General features: G+C 43.7%; 1 protein-coding gene across 2 annotated transcripts in view; it reads right to left on the reverse strand.

Moving 5' to 3' along the window:
• Window positions 1-15864, reverse strand: part of LOC137377064 (ethanolamine kinase 2-like) — a 511523-nt gene that overhangs the window by 461997 nt on the left and 33662 nt on the right. The gene's annotated exons all lie outside the window — the stretch shown is intronic.

Below are 15864 nucleotides of genomic sequence, written 5' to 3' on the forward strand. Positions count from 1 at the left end.
TATCCATTAACCAATCCTTTATATGCTAATACATTACCCCCAACTCCATGAGCCCTTATCTTGCCTATTAACCTTTTGTGTGGTACCTTATCGAAAGCCTTTTGGAAATTCAGGTATACTACATTTACTTGTTCCCCTTTATTTACCCTACTAGTTACATCCTCAAAAAACTTTAATAAATTTGTCAAACAGGATTTCCCTTTAGTAAAACCATGTTGACTCGTTCAAATCATACTATGCTTTTCTAAGTGCAATATTAAGACTTCCTTGCCTGGATGGGTGCAGCTAAAACAACACTCAAGAAGCTCAACACCATCTAGGACAATGCAGCCCACTTGATCAGCACCCCATCCACGATGTTCAACATTCACTCCCTCCTCCACCACTGCACAGTGGCAGTTGTATATACCATCTACAAGATGTATTGCAGCATCTCGCCAAGCCTCCTTTGACAGCACCTTCCAAACCCACAGCCTCTACCACCTAGAAGGACAAGGACAGCAGACGCATGGGAACACAACCACCTGCAAGATGCCTCAGGGTCACACACCATTCTGACGTGGAAATATATATCGTCGTTCTTTCACTGTGTGAAAAACCTGGAACCCTTTCTGAATAGCACTGTGCATGCACCTGCAGCAATTCAAGAAGTGGGCTCAAGAGCAATTAGAGATGGGCAATAAATGTTGGCTTTGCCCGTGACCCTCACATCCCATGAAAGAATAATCAAAAAAATGGAGCTGTTTCATGCAATTGTCCTGCAGCAGATTCAACCATGTACATTGCTGTTTTGCTGATTGGTCTTGCCCATTCTGTGGCACACCAACTAACAATGACTACTTATTTATATAGCATCTTTAATGTAATAAAACATCCCAAGGAGCTTCACAGGAGCATTACAAAACAAAATATGACACTGAGCCACATAAGGAGCCAATAGCTTGGTCACAGAAGTTTGCATCACTTGCAAGGATACCAAAAGGGCCAGATGTAGAGGCACAGAGAATGGAGCCTCTTCTGTATCTATTTTAGCTGTGCACCATTGCTGAGCATGCCCTCAGCATGTCCACTGACTCATGTGAGAGTAGAACTGTGGGCAGCAATGAGGTCTGTGTATCTTTGCCTCAAGGTTCTCTCTATCCAATCATCCAGCATATTGAAGACGACATGAAAACCTCTTTTAGATTTGAGCTCAAGGCCTTTATAGCAGCTGTCTGAGAATCATGGGAGAGACTTGTACAGTGCACACGACCTGTGGCAATGAGGGGCTAAGTTGCAGATGCCAATGATGTTGCCAAGATGTCCATAGTAGACTGCTGCAGTGCAGAAATTCCTTTATCTCTGACTGCAGATTCAGCCAGTGGGGTTTCCCCATACTCCAGACCTTACAACGTATTTCACATTGAGACAAATGATTCCTTCAGAAGATCTTGCTCAGAGATCAGTTGCCTTTTCTAAGTAGACCCTATGGGTGGAATTTTATCAATTTCGTCCCTGCCAAAATGGCGGCACCATTAACAATTCCTCAGGGGGCTTTGCTGTGTCTGCTTAACTGAGCCACTGCATTAACATCACACTTCTGGGTTCCTCGGCCAGGGAGGGTGGGCAGGATGGCACACCAGATTAGTCATTTAAGGATTTCTATTTAAAGGGACCCAGGCAGAGGTTCACAAAGGCAACAGTGAATCTAACAATGCAAAGGGAGAAACTCTCTCATGATGGATATGTGATGGCTGCCCCCAACAACCCCCCACCCCCAACGCACCCCCCACCCCCCCCAATACCTCTACTGGTTCTCGGACCTGTCCCTGGAGGTAATGGTGCAAGCGGTTAGGGTCAGGAGAGAAGTCCTCTTTCTTTGAGGTCAGGAGGAGGTCAGCAGCCTGAACAAGCAGGTGTGGCTAGAGGTTACTGATGTTAGCAGCAGAGGTGTGGTGATAAGGTCCTGGATTCAGTGCCATAAAAGGTCCAATGACTTTATTAGGACCAACAAGATGAGTGTCATACCAATCTCAACTAGCAGCCATCACTCTCTGACTTCCATGGCATTCTCCTACACAGCACTTCTCTGACTGACGCAGCTTGCAGTTACACACATTTCTTTCTCCCCAAATGCCTCCTCAAATCTCCATCCCAGGACACTCCACTCACTCCCACTCTATTACCCTCTCACACTCATTCCTCACAACTTATTCCTCACAGTCACCCTCCTCAAATGTTCTCTCTCCATCCTCAACACTCATCCACTTCCCATACTCATAACTCTGCCTTTTCTCATTGCAGGAGAAGAGCCCATAATCCAGGGATAGGTGGAGAGGTGGATGTGCAGCTATTGCCATCCTGACCGCAATGGAGGAAGATGCCCTGGAGAGGGTCAGGGTGGCAGAAGTAATGAGCATTGGCAATGGAGAGATGGGGATGGCCCAGAGACCTGGTGACAACATTAGATAATGCACTGTCACTTGGCACTTATACACTCATGTTGATTTGATGCCACCAGTAACTGAAATGTCATGACATGCACTATGCTGAGTTTGTACTCTTTCCCAAAGTCAGCACTAACTCATGCCTTTGATCTCCCACGGGTGGCAGAGAACCTGATGTGGGACTAGGCCGAAGAGTCCTCAGAGAAGAGTGAGCGTTCTTAGAATGCACTGTCGCATGACTCATATGCAACCTCTGCCAGTACAGTTGGTGTACAGTACGGTCAGTACATCTTGGTGCATACTGCAGTAGAGATAGATAGGTTGTCACATGGTGAGGTGCTCATCATGTATGAGCAGGAACAGATGCTGGAGACAGGATCGGCAGTGGAGAGTCCCCATTGGAGGGTACAGTGCACTCCAAGCTCTGCTCAGCTGGATGTAGATGCTGAATCTTGGTGGTCATGCACGAAAAGGGAACTTCAAGAGCAGCAGCAGAAAATGTGTGCACATTTGGCAGCATTTCCAGAGGCAGTGCCCACTGTTGGAGAGAGATTGGAGGAGTTGATTTCTAGCATGAGTGCCATGATGTCCCAGGCCATGGAAAGAGAGGCCACCTGCTTGGAGAATCTGACTTGGCAGGCCACCAGGCCACCATCTCAGCTAGCAGCCATCACTCTCTGACCTCACTAGCATTCTCCTGCATAGCACTTCTCTGACTGACACACTTTGCAGTTACACACATTCCTTTCTCCCCAGATGCCTCCTCAAATCTCCATTTGGCCGACACCAATGTCTTGCAAAATCTGTCTGCCACTTTCCACTGGATGGGGAAAAGCTTCACCATGGTCGCTCAACGCCTCACTGACATGCATCAAAGTGCTCTCCAGCTCTCTGCTAGCAGAGAAGTGCAGATATGCTACAAGAGGGAGGATGAAGAAAAAGCGCATGGAAGAAGGCACTCTTCTCAAGGCTCCGACTTCTCATCCCTTGCTGCCACCCCCCCCTCCCCCCCACCCCTCTCGGACAGAGCCTCACATGCTGCCCCAGTGACCAAGTCTGTCCCTGCACAGGTGCAGGTGGGACAATCTTTGGCTCTAAAACCCAGAAGACACCCGCTACGAGCATCCCATCTGTCAGAGCAAAGGAATGAGCAACCTGTCTCTAGCTCTGCTGAAGCTACAATGGTAGCACTATGTAGAAATGGTAGAAAGCAGAAGAGGAAGACTTCTTAGCTACAGAGGGATTCACTTGGGTGTTTGTAACTATGTAAATGTTGTTTTATTTGTGAAATAGTAAATGAGGAAAGTTTCTTTTTTATATGTCATGCCCTCTTCATTGCTGCAATCCAAATTCATCATGGACAAAAGAATGGCATGCCCAGAGTGGAGTACGTGCAAACTGTGTGCTTCTGGTGGAGCAATTTATGACTATGGGAATGCTTTGTGCTGGGGGTCTGGCGGCCCAGAGTGTTCAGGGTTAGAATGCCATATGGCTTTAGGTTTGTAAATTATTGGAACTGTGCCTCTATGAGATCCTCACGGGCTTCTCAGCAGCTATATGTGTGGCTGCAGCCACCTGGCCACATTATGCTCTGCTTCCTTCAGCTCCTCTTCCTCCACTTTTTACGAGCATGCCAAGCATTCTGCAGCTTCCTCCTGCTGAAGCTCCATTCCTCTCTGCAGCGCCATGTTGTGCAAAGCACAGCAGACCACCACAGTGAACGCCTTAGCTGATACATATTGAAGATCTGTTACAGCATCTGAATCTCATTTTCAGAAAGCCAATGGATTACTCAATGATAGCCCTTGTGATACCTCGCATTGTGATCACTGGCAGGGGTCCTGACAGGTGTCATCATCCAGGTCCTCAGAAGGTAGTCCATAACTCCAAGCAGCCATCCCACTCAATCTGCTGGTGCAAACAGGTGCAAACACCTGTGGTAGGCTTGACTGGAGCAGGATGTAGGAGTCATGGCAGCTTTCAGGAAATCTTATGATAAAGTTAGGGTGGTCACAAACAATCTGCACATTGAGGGAGTGGAATCCCTTCCATTTGATGAACACTCCAGGATTATCTAATGGTGCTTTGATTGCCACACATGTGCTGTCTACGATTCACTGAACCTGTGGAAATCCAGCCACTGCAGCAAAGGCAAGCACTCTCTGCATCTGACTGGCCTCATTAGTGTCAAAGTGCACATATTTGTTTATTGGGATATGGACTTGTGGGCTGCAGACAGCCCAGTAGATGTCTGGAAGGAGCCAGAGGTGAATAAATTCAGGGCTGTGATGTCCTTGATGGCCAATGGCAGCTCATGCCCACATGGCCCTCCTTAAGGAGGTCTTGTTCCAAAAGGCTGAAAATGTCAGCAACAAGCTGCCGCAGGAGCTTGAGCCTCCTTAGGCATTGTTGCTGCATCATGTCAAGAAGCTAATCCTCTGTCTGTAGACCCTGTTTGCGGGGGTATCCTCTCCTTTGACCTGCTGCTAATATAGGTCCTGTCTACCCCCGATTGCCTTTCACCCTCTTGTTTATCAAGAATCTATCTACCTCTGCCTTAAAGATATTCAAAGACTCTGCTTCCACCATCTTTTGAGGAAGAGAGTTCCAAAAACTCACGACCCTCTGAGAGAAAAAAATTCTTCTTATCTCTGTCTTAAATGGGCGACCCCTTATTTTTAAACAATGACCCCTAGTTCTAGATTCTCCCACAACAGGAAACATCCTTTCCACATCCAACCTGTCAAGACCCCTCAGGATCTGATATCTTTCAATCAAGTCGCCTCTTATTCTTCTAAACTCCAATGGATACATGCCTAGCCTGTCCAACCTTTTCGCATATGACAAACCGCCTATTCCAGATATTAATCTAGTAAATCTTCTCTAAACTGCTTCCAAAGCATTTACATCCTTCCTTAAATAAGGAGACCAATACTGTACAAATACTCCAGATGTGGTCTCACTAATGCCCTGTATAACTGAAACACAACCTCCCTACTTTTGCATTAATGAGAAGTTACTGAAGTTAAGTATTAACCTGTGTGTCAGTGATTGAGTAGAGAGATAAGACAGGATGAGACCAGAATGGTATTAGATCTGAAGTTGGAAGAAGTCTCCAGCTTAAAACCTCCCTATTCCCTCAGTACTTTTATACCCAATGATGTCCTAGATGGCCACCTCAATTGGATTAAAGTGCCTGGGCTCTACTCCAGCTCTTGCCTACTCCTTTCTATTATATTTTTGTCTTACATGCAGGTAAGTATTCTTAAGATTGTCTATGCTACCTAAATGTGCACAGTGACAAACAATGGTCCATCCTCCATCATTTCTGACACTAAATCAGCGTATATCATGGAGCTATGTTAGTTTATAAGTATTTTTGTCTCTTTAGGATTTTTTTTAGGTGCCCAGGGTTTTAGTTATACAATTGCTGTTTGCATTTCTTGCAATCTGTGATATTGCCACACATGATAAGCATTTAGTGTTTGGTTTCTCACAGCAAGGCTACACAGGATAATCTGTTACTGGTTATTATGGTTCAGCACAAAATGATTTACGGATTATGAGGGTCACAATGTGACATATGTACTTGGAACAGGTGCTTGAAAATGCAAACTTTAAGGTAGGTTTACAGTAGCTGTTTTATTAGGATCAGCTGACTTCTTGATGTGTGTCCATGTCTGCTGTGTCTTGAGTGGTTCGTTCTCACGCCTGCTGAACTGCATGCTTCTGCAGATATTTCCACAGAAAACTGACCTGCTTATCCTTATTTGCAGGATGATTACCTAGAGCCCTTTGATGGAGAGTAAGTCATTGATGAAGCAACTGAAGATGTTTGAGCTTAGGACACTACTCTGAGGAACTCCTAGAGTGATGTCCTGAGGCTGAGATGATTGGCCTCTAATAACCACAACCATCTTTCTATGTGCTAGGTATGACTCCAACTCATGTAGGGTTTTCCCCCTGATTCCCATTTACTTCAATTTTACTCGGGCTCCTTGATGCCACACTCGGTCAAATGCTGCCTTGATGTCAAGGGCAGTTATGCTAACCTCACCTCACCTCTGGAATTCAGCTCTTCTGTACATGTTTGCACCAAGGCTGTAATGAGGCCTGGACCCGAATGGTCCTGGTGGAACCTAAACTGAGCATTGGTGAGTCGGTTATTGCTGAGTACATGCCACTTGATAGCACTGTCAATGACACATTTCATCAGTTTTCTGATGACTGAGAGTAGACTGATGCGCAGTAATTGGCCGGATTGTGCTCTCTCCTCGTGCTTCAGTTGGTCCATCTGGAAGAAGATTTTTGTGTTAAAAAAAAAGTGTACAGTGAACTGGGAGGTGTTGTGGAAATCACCTATTGAAACCGAGAATGACCCTGTAGATTAAAAGTTAAGGGTCATAAAGACAGTAACCAAAAAAAAGGCAGAGAACATGACCAGAAATCTAATAGGGGAAACCGGTACCTAACCTGTATGGAAGGGATAAACCTTGTATATAGTGCTCCAGCAGGGTCCTTATTGACTTTGTTCCGTGATGCGCTAGGTGAATTTATCATATGGCGAGGCAAGCATTGGGGAAGACAATCTCACAAAAGGGTGCTACAATCAGCGTAGGACCCTGATTATAACATTATAGTGAGGTTTTTGAATACTACTGGTGCACATCCTGGATGCATATGGTGGCACCAATCCAATCTGGTGGATCGTGCATTTTCGTTCTGGGACTTCTGCGTGTGTGCCACCCAATGTTTGGAATACTTAGGTGCCCTTTTTGTGTCTGAAAAATTAGCATGATGCTATCATTTCTAGGTCAGAATTTGGCAGTGGGAGTATCATATTAGGGAATTCAAATCACACTAAGGAATAGAGGAAAATAATGGTTCAGTAGGAAAGCACAGCATTATAATTGAATGGGCAAAGCTGCTGTTTATTGAGAAAAAAAATACTTCAGAGAATCAAAATGTCATCAAAAAGGCTTGTATAAGCCCCAGATGCCTGAATTTTCCAGAAATACGGTGAAGTAAACTTCTGGCCAGCTCACTGCAGTGAATACCAAGGGTGCAAATTCCTCTGTAATGTAGTTATTAACTGCTCATTTTTGCTGTGACATTTGTCGTTCCATTAGAGCACTATGTACCCTTTGAGCTCAACACTATAGGAAAGATGTTGAGGCAAAAGCATGGATGCAGCACAGATTAACCAGGATACTGTTTAGTATGAGGAATAGGATACAAAACTTGAAAAATTAGTACTATTTTTGTTAGAAGAGAGATTATGGTGAGATTTGATAGAGCTATATAAAATTATAAAGGGATGAGCTAGAGCAATTAGAAACAGTCTATTTCCAGTAATTGACGGACCTTAAAGGAGGAGACATAGATATAAGATTAAATATAAAAGATTTAGGACAGGAAGTAGGAAAAATCTTTAATACACAGAGTTTTGCAAAGCTGTGGAATATGCTACCAGATTTGGTGATTGAAACAGAGACCATGTCAATGATTAAGTAAGATTAGATAGGTGGGTGAAGGAAAGGGGGATAAAAGGATAAAAGAACAGGGCACATAGAATTATGACAATTGCTCATACACAGGATAAACATCAAACAGGCTGGTTGGGCCAACAGGCCTTTTCCATGTTGTAATTTCTGTATATAATTAACCAGCTCACCTTGCAGGTAGTGTTATCCAAAGTTCACTCCTTCTATTGAAACCAGCGATATTGTGGGTTAATAGTCAGGCAATCATTCCCCAAAGTTTTGCAACTCACAGGCTATTGTCAGATAACATTTCAACAATAGTTACTAGGCTTATGTATGCTAGTGTGTGTTTGTATGTACGCATGCAGCACAAACACCTAAGGACCAAAAGATAAGCGGAGAGGTAATTACATGAAGGGACAGACAATTATTTGTTGTCTGGAGCAGCAGGAACAGGAGGGATGCTGGAATAATCACTCCACAGTCAAATTCTGCCCCTGCACATCCTGACACTGCCCAAACAACAATAACAGCAGCTTGTATTTATATAGCACCTTTAATGTTGTAAAATATCCCAAGGCACTTCAGAGGACTGTAATCAAACAAAATCTGATGTTAAGCCACATGAGATATTAGGGCAGATGATCAAAAGTTTGGCCAAAGAGGTAGGTTTTAAGCAGCATCTTAAAAAGGAGAAAAGAGAGGCAGAGAGGTTTAGGGAGGGAATTCCAGAGCTTAGGGCTTCAGCTGCTGACGGCATTGCTGCCAATAGTGGAGCGATTAAAAATCAGGGATGCTCAAGAAGCCAGAATTAGACAAGCGCAGATATCTCGGAGGATTGTGGGGCTGCAGGAGATTACAGAGATAGGGAGGGGCGAGACCATGGAGAGATTCAAATAACAAGTATGAAAATATTAAATCGAGGTGTTGCTTAACCAGGAGCCAATGTAGGTCAGCGAGCACAGAGGTGATGAATGAAAGGGACTTGGTGCAAGTTAGGACACGGGCAGCAGAGTTTTAGATGACGTCATGTTTATGGAAAGTGGAAGATGGGTGGTCAACCTGGAGTGCATTGAAATAGTCATGTCTAGAGGTAACTAAAGCATGAATGAAGGTTTCACCACCAGATGAGCTGATGGAATCGCACAATGTGGAAATAGGCAAAATTAGCGATGGCATGAATATGTGGTCAGAAGTTTATCTCAGGGTTAAATACGACACCAAGGTTGCAAGCAGCCTGGTTCAGCCTCAGACAGTTGCCAGGGAGAGGGATGGAGTTAGTGGCTAGGGAAAATGTTTGTGATGGAGACCAAAGACAGTGGCTTTTGTCTTCCCAAATACTTTGTGTTACGACTGAGATGGGAGGAGTGCACTGTCTTTTCTAGTTTCACTTCTCCACAGGTCACAACATATATATTTTAAATGTTTACCCAGTTACTGATGCAGTTAATCATATACTTTACTCTTTACCCCAGGATAAAATACACCAACCAGATTTCTTTAATAAACAACAAAATTATCAGTTTATTATAAAACAAGAGTTATCCAGTAATGAAGCAACGCATTAAGACACAGATTGAAATATGAAAGTTCCCTTTTAAAATACCTCCCACATACACACTCACACACACACACACACTGGTTAAAGAAAAATAAAGAAATTTCTTTGCAGAGCTCTTTTACAAAAAAAAGACAAAAATAAGAATACTTCTTAATTCTTGAAGAAAATGGATGAGATATGCTGTGTCCCAAAATGGCATACAGTCTGGCATCCGAGAACATGTAGACGGGTCACTGGGATCTTTTCTGGAGCAGTTCTTTTGAGGTGGCATTAAGGATTAATCCGGCAGGTTTTTCCAGCTTCTCAGGAGAAATGCGACATCAGGGGTTGTAGCTATCATGGTTTTACAGAGAAGTGAAGAAAGAGATGATCTGGGTGTTTCTTTCGTGGCAGGCTGGCTTCGAACTAACTCAAAGCAGTCCACAATCCAACCAGAAAGTCAAAACAATATCCCAAAAGCGACCTCCTGACCATTATAAATCTTGACATGTCACTTCTCTTGTAAACATCTTCTCCAAGTCAACAAGATTTCTGTTGTTTATTGAGCTTAACATAGAAACATAGAAAATAGGAGCAGGAGTAGGCCATGAAACCCTTCGAGCCTGCTCCACCATTCATTGTGATCGTGGTTGATCATCCAACTCAGTAACCTGTTCCCACTTTCGCCCCATACCCTTTGATCCCTTTAGACCCAAGAGCTATATCTAACTCCTTCCTGAAAACATATAATATTTTGGCCTCAACTGCTTTCTGTGGTAGCGAATTCCACAGGCTCACCAATCTCTGGGTGAAGAAATCTCTCCTCATCTCAGTCCTGAAAGGTTTACGGCATATCCGTAGACTATGACCCCTGGTTCTGGACTCCCCCACCATCGGGAACATCCTTCCTGCATCTACCCTGTCAAGTCCTGTTAGAATTTTATAGGTTTCTATGAGATCCCCCCTCACTCTTCTGAACTCCAGTGAATATAATCCTAACCGACTCAATCTCTCCTCATACGTCAGCCCCGTCATCACAGGAATCAGTCTGGTAAACCTTCCCTGCACTCCCTCTATAGCAAGAACATCCTTCCTCAGATAAGGAGAGCAAAACTACACACAATATTCCAAGTTGGTAAACCTTTGCTGCACTCCCTCTACAGCAAGAACATCCTTCCTCAGATAAAGATACCAAAATTGCACACAATATTCCAAGTGGGGCCTCACCAAGGCCCTGTATAATTGCAGCAAGACATCCCTGCTCCTGTACTTGAATCTGCTCGCTATGAAGGCCAACATACCATTTGCCTTTTTTAACCGCCTGTTGCACCTGTATGCTTACCTTCAGCGACGGGTTTACGAGAACACCCAGGTCTCACTGCATATTCCCCTCTCTCAGTTTATAGCCGTTCAAATAATAATCTGCCTTCCTGTTTTTGCTTCCAAAGTGGATAACCTCACATTTATCCACATTATACTGCATCTGCCATGCATTAACCCATTCACTCAACTTGTCCAAATCACCCTGAAGCCTCTCTGCATCCTCCTCACAACTCACCCTCCCACCCAGTTTTGTGTCATCTGCAAATTTGGAGATATTACATTTAGTTCCCTCATCTAAATCATTAATATATATTGTGAATAGCTGAGGTCCTAACACCGATCCCTGCAGTACCCCACTAGTCACAGCCTGCCATTCGGAAAAAGACCCATTTATCCCGACTCTTTGTTTCCTGTCTGCCAACCAGTTTTCTATCCATCGCAATACACTGCCCCCAATCCCATGCACTTTAATTTTACATGCTAATCTCTTATGTGAGACTTTGTCGAAAGCCTTCTGTAAGTCCAAATAAACCACAACCACTGGCTCTCCCTCATCAATTCTACTAGTTACATCCTTGAAGAATTCTAGTAGATTTGTCAAGCATGATTTCCCTTTCGTAAATCCATGCTGACTCTGCCCGATTTTACCACTGTTCTGTAAGTGCTCTGCTATAACATCTTTGATAATGGATTCTAGAACTTTCCCATGACCGACGTCTGCTGCCTGGTCTATAATTCACTGCTTTCACTCTATCTCCCTTTTTAAATAGTGGGGTTACATTAGCTACCCTCCAATCTGTAGGAACTGTTTCAGAGTCTATAGAATCTTGGAAGATGACCACCAATACATTGACTATTTCATGGGCCACTTCCTTAAGTACTCTGGGATGCATACCATCAGGCCCTGGAGATTTATCGGCCTTCAATCCCATCAATTTCCCCAACACCATTTCTCTACTAATACTGATTTCCTTCAGTTCCACTCTCTCACTAAGCTCTGTGTTCCCCAACATTTCTGGTGTGATATTTGTGTCCTCCTTTGTGAAGACAGAACCAAAGTATGCATTTAGTTGGTCAGCCATTTCTTTGTTCCCCATAATAAATTCCCGTTTCTGACTGTAAGGGACCTACATTTGACTTCACCAATCTTTATCTCTTCACATACCTATAGAAACTTTTACCGTCAGTTTTTATGTTCCCCACAAGCTTGCTCTCGTACTCTATTTTCCCCTTCTTAATCAATCCCTTGGTCCTCCTTTGCCGACTTCTAAACTGCTCCCGATCCTCAGGTCTGTTGTTTAATCTGGCAAATTTATATGCCTCTTCCTTGAATCTAATGCTACCTCTAAATTCCCTTGTAAGCCATGGTTTGGCTACCTTTCCCGTTTTACTTTTGCGCCAGATAGAGATAAACAATTGTTGCCGTTCATCCATGCGTGTAAACTTAAAGCACATGAGATTGGGGGTAGTGTATTGTGATGGATAGAAAATTGGTCGGCAGACAGGAAACAAAGAGTAGGAATAAACGGGTCTTTTTCCGAATGGCAGGCAGTGACTTGTGGGGTACCGCAGGGATCGGTGCTAGGACTCCAACTATTCACAATATATATTAATGATTTAGATGAGGGAACTAAATGTAATATCTCCAAATTTGCAGATGACACAAAACTGGGTGGAAGGGTGAGTTGTGAGGAGGATGCAGAGAGGCTACAGGGTGATTTGGACAAGTTGAGTGAGTGGGCTAGTGCATGGCAGATGCAGTAAAATGTGGATAAATGTGAGGTTATCCGCTTTGGTGGCAAAAACAGGAAGGCAGATTATTATCTCAACGGCTATAAACTGAGAGAGGGGAATATGCAGCGAGACCTGGGTGTTCTCGTACACCCGTCGCTGAAGGTAAGCATGCAGGTGCAAAAGGCGGTAAAAAAGGCAAATGGTATGTTGGCCTTCATAGCAAGAGGATTCGAGTACAGGCGCAGGGATGTCTTGCTGAAATTATACGGGGCCTTGGTGAGGTCACACCTGGAATATAGTGTATCGTTTTGCTTTCCTTATCTGAGGAAGGATGTTCTTGCTATAGAGGGAGTGCAGCGAAGGTCTACCAGAATGATTCCTGGGATGGCGGGTCTGACGTATGAGGAGAGATTGAGTCGGTTAGGATTATATTCTCTGGAGTTCAGAAGAGTGAGGGGGGATCTCATAGAAACCTATAAAATTCAAACAGGACTTGACAGGGTAGATGCAGGAAGGATGTTCCCGATGGTGGGAGAGACCAGAACCAGGGGTCATTGTCTCAGGATACGCCGTAAACCTTTCAGGACTGAGATGAGGAGAAATTTCTTCATCCAGAGATTGGTGAGCCTATGGAATTCGCTATCACAGAAAGCAGTTGAGGCCAAAACATTGTATGTTTTCAAGAAGGAGTTAGATATAGCTCTTGAGTCTAAAGGGATCAAAGGGTATGGGGCGAAAGTGGGAACAGGTTACTGAGTTGGATGATCAGCCATGATCATAATGAATGGCGGAGCAGGCTCGAAGGGCCAAATGGCCTACTCCTGCTCCTATTTTCTACGTTTCTATGTTTCTTTAAATGTTTGCCATTGCCTATCCACCGTCATCCCTTTAAGTAACGTTTCCCAATCCATCATAGCCAACTCGCGCCTCATACCTTCGTAGTTTCCTTTTCTAAGATTGAGGACCCTAGTCTCAGAATCAACTACGTCACTCTCCGTCATGATGAAGAATTCTATCATATTATGGTCGCTCATCCCCAAGGGGTTTCCCACCATTAGATTGTCAATTATTCCTCTCTCATTACACAATACCCTGTCTAGAATGAGTGTTCTCTAGTTGGTTTCTTAACATATTGGTCCAGAAAACCATCCCATATACACTCCAAGAATTCCTCCTCTACGCCTTAAGGCATATGACTTCCAGTAAAGGTTGTTTTCAAACAAGATCTCTAAATGAACTTTCAGCAAAAAACAAAGTCCAGCATCAATGAAATCTTCAGACTTACAAAATGAATCCATTTCCACAATTTAAATATGAGTCATCAAAAAAATATTTAACAAAAAAATGGAAGCACTTTCATCATATTTTTCAGGGAAGATCTCTGTTCATCCAGTACTTAGAGACAGTGGAGGGATAGGGAGGGATCAATTATTTTCTTATTCACTTAGCATAGATCAGATATGATGGTCAAGATAAGTCGCTAGCCATTCACAAAAGTCCTTGTAAAGTAAACAGAGGTGGGCAATTGCCCTGTTCATCTTTCTTAATCAGAATTATTGATCTGACCTTATCAGCAATGAAGATTATGCATTACTGGCCTGCCCATGGCGTGCTGGGAGTGGCCCTAGAGTTCGCAGAAACAGGTGGTAATGGGGAGGAACGTTTAGCTCCATAAGTCTAGATTTTAATTTTTTTAAAAGGGGGGGGCACTTAGAATAGCTGCTAAATGAAGTACAAGGAACTGACATCCAAAAGAAAGATTCAATAGAAGTAGAGAAAGATCAGAGTATGCTTTAAAACTGTAAAAATGCATTAAGAAGGAATTTTTAATTTTTTCAATTATTTAAATTGTTGACTTTTTCACTTTTTCTTCTGGAGTTCAGATTTCTCTCGGTGCATTTCATTTCAATTTTGTTTCTTTTTTCCCCCCTTAATAAATTATTTTTTAATCATTTTCTGCTCTTGTTTGCTCTTTTGCATTTGGCCAATGTGCTTTTATTTCAGTGCACAATTTGCATTCTTTCCTCTGAAGTTTTTTTCCCCCAACTCCCACTGCTGTTCTGTTTTCATTTTGGGAGACAGATCGATCCAAATCAAAGCTGGCTGTTTTCATATCCAGAATAAGAAAAGGCTGGCATGGCAAAACAATTTTGGGCAGGTCTGGGAGCCGTATTTCCTCTTCCTGCTGAAGCTGGGTGTAGTCCCAGCAGTGGCCACCACTCCTGGTGGTGCTGCTGGGACCAAGAGCTGCCGGCTGTTACACGGGACTTCCTGCCCCAAGGAGGTGGAAGTCCTGCCCAAGACCAATTAAGGGCATGGGGAATGAAAAATCCCGGCACGGTTCCCCAGGCCCGGTGGAGGCAGGCTCGCCACCAACTTTTCAGCTGGTGGGCGGGGCCTCCCGCCCATTGTAAAATTAATTCCAGTCTAGGACTTTGCATAAGAATTTTAATTTACTATCTTCGATATAAGCAGATGTCATTAGAAGAGTGATAAAATTAATTGGATAGTAAACAACAATTTTTTGGTTGCTATTGGACTTGATACTAATAACATTCATGAAATTGTACTGATTGAGAGCATTCAGATGGTTGGTGAAAGGACTGCATGAGGTGATAACAGGGACTATTGATTGGGGATTGTGTGGTTGGTGGATTGGAGAGGGGAAGGATTCTTCAAGGTGAACCTCTCCAATAATCTGCTGCCTTAGATCTCTAGTAGATGGCAGCACAGCTGAGTTTCCACTTCCTCAGAGGATGAATAAGCATTCCTCATCCCCTTATTGTTGTTCCTCATCTGGCAGCTCCAAGACTTTGCCCCTTTGCATTGCAAAGGTGTACAGCATGCAACAGATAACTACCAAGCTTGAGACTCGCTCGAGACTGTATTAAAGGATGCCTCTAGGTCTGTCTTAATAGTAAAACGTTTGTTTTTAGTCCCCAGTGATCTGTTTTTGTTCTTGTGTGGGTCTTGTTACATCAAAGCTCCACATTTGTGCCCAGGTTCCTGACAAGAGTTGTATGTCAGGTAATGAAGGGATAGCCCTTATCCCTCAGCAGCAAGCCTGTGACCCAATGGTCTGGATAGAAGACAAAGTACTGAAGAGTGGTGCATGATAAAAGCATCATGACTAGTACCAGGAAAGGGGAAATAAACCTGAGTGATTCTCTCCCTGTGGTCACAGACGAGTGAAACATTGAAGCAATGGAAGCCGTTATAAAAAATTGCTGGTTGATGATGGGAAGAATGCAGAGATACATGGGTGCTGTCTATGATCTGCTGTACCTGTGGAAATCTGGAAATTGCACAACTACGTTCCTCTTGCTTGGCAGCCATTGGGAAAAGTGATGAATTCTTG

This window comes from Heterodontus francisci, chromosome 14, assembly GCF_036365525.1.
Source record: "Heterodontus francisci isolate sHetFra1 chromosome 14, sHetFra1.hap1, whole genome shotgun sequence".
NCBI classification, from domain to species: Eukaryota; Metazoa; Chordata; class Chondrichthyes; order Heterodontiformes; family Heterodontidae; genus Heterodontus; species Heterodontus francisci.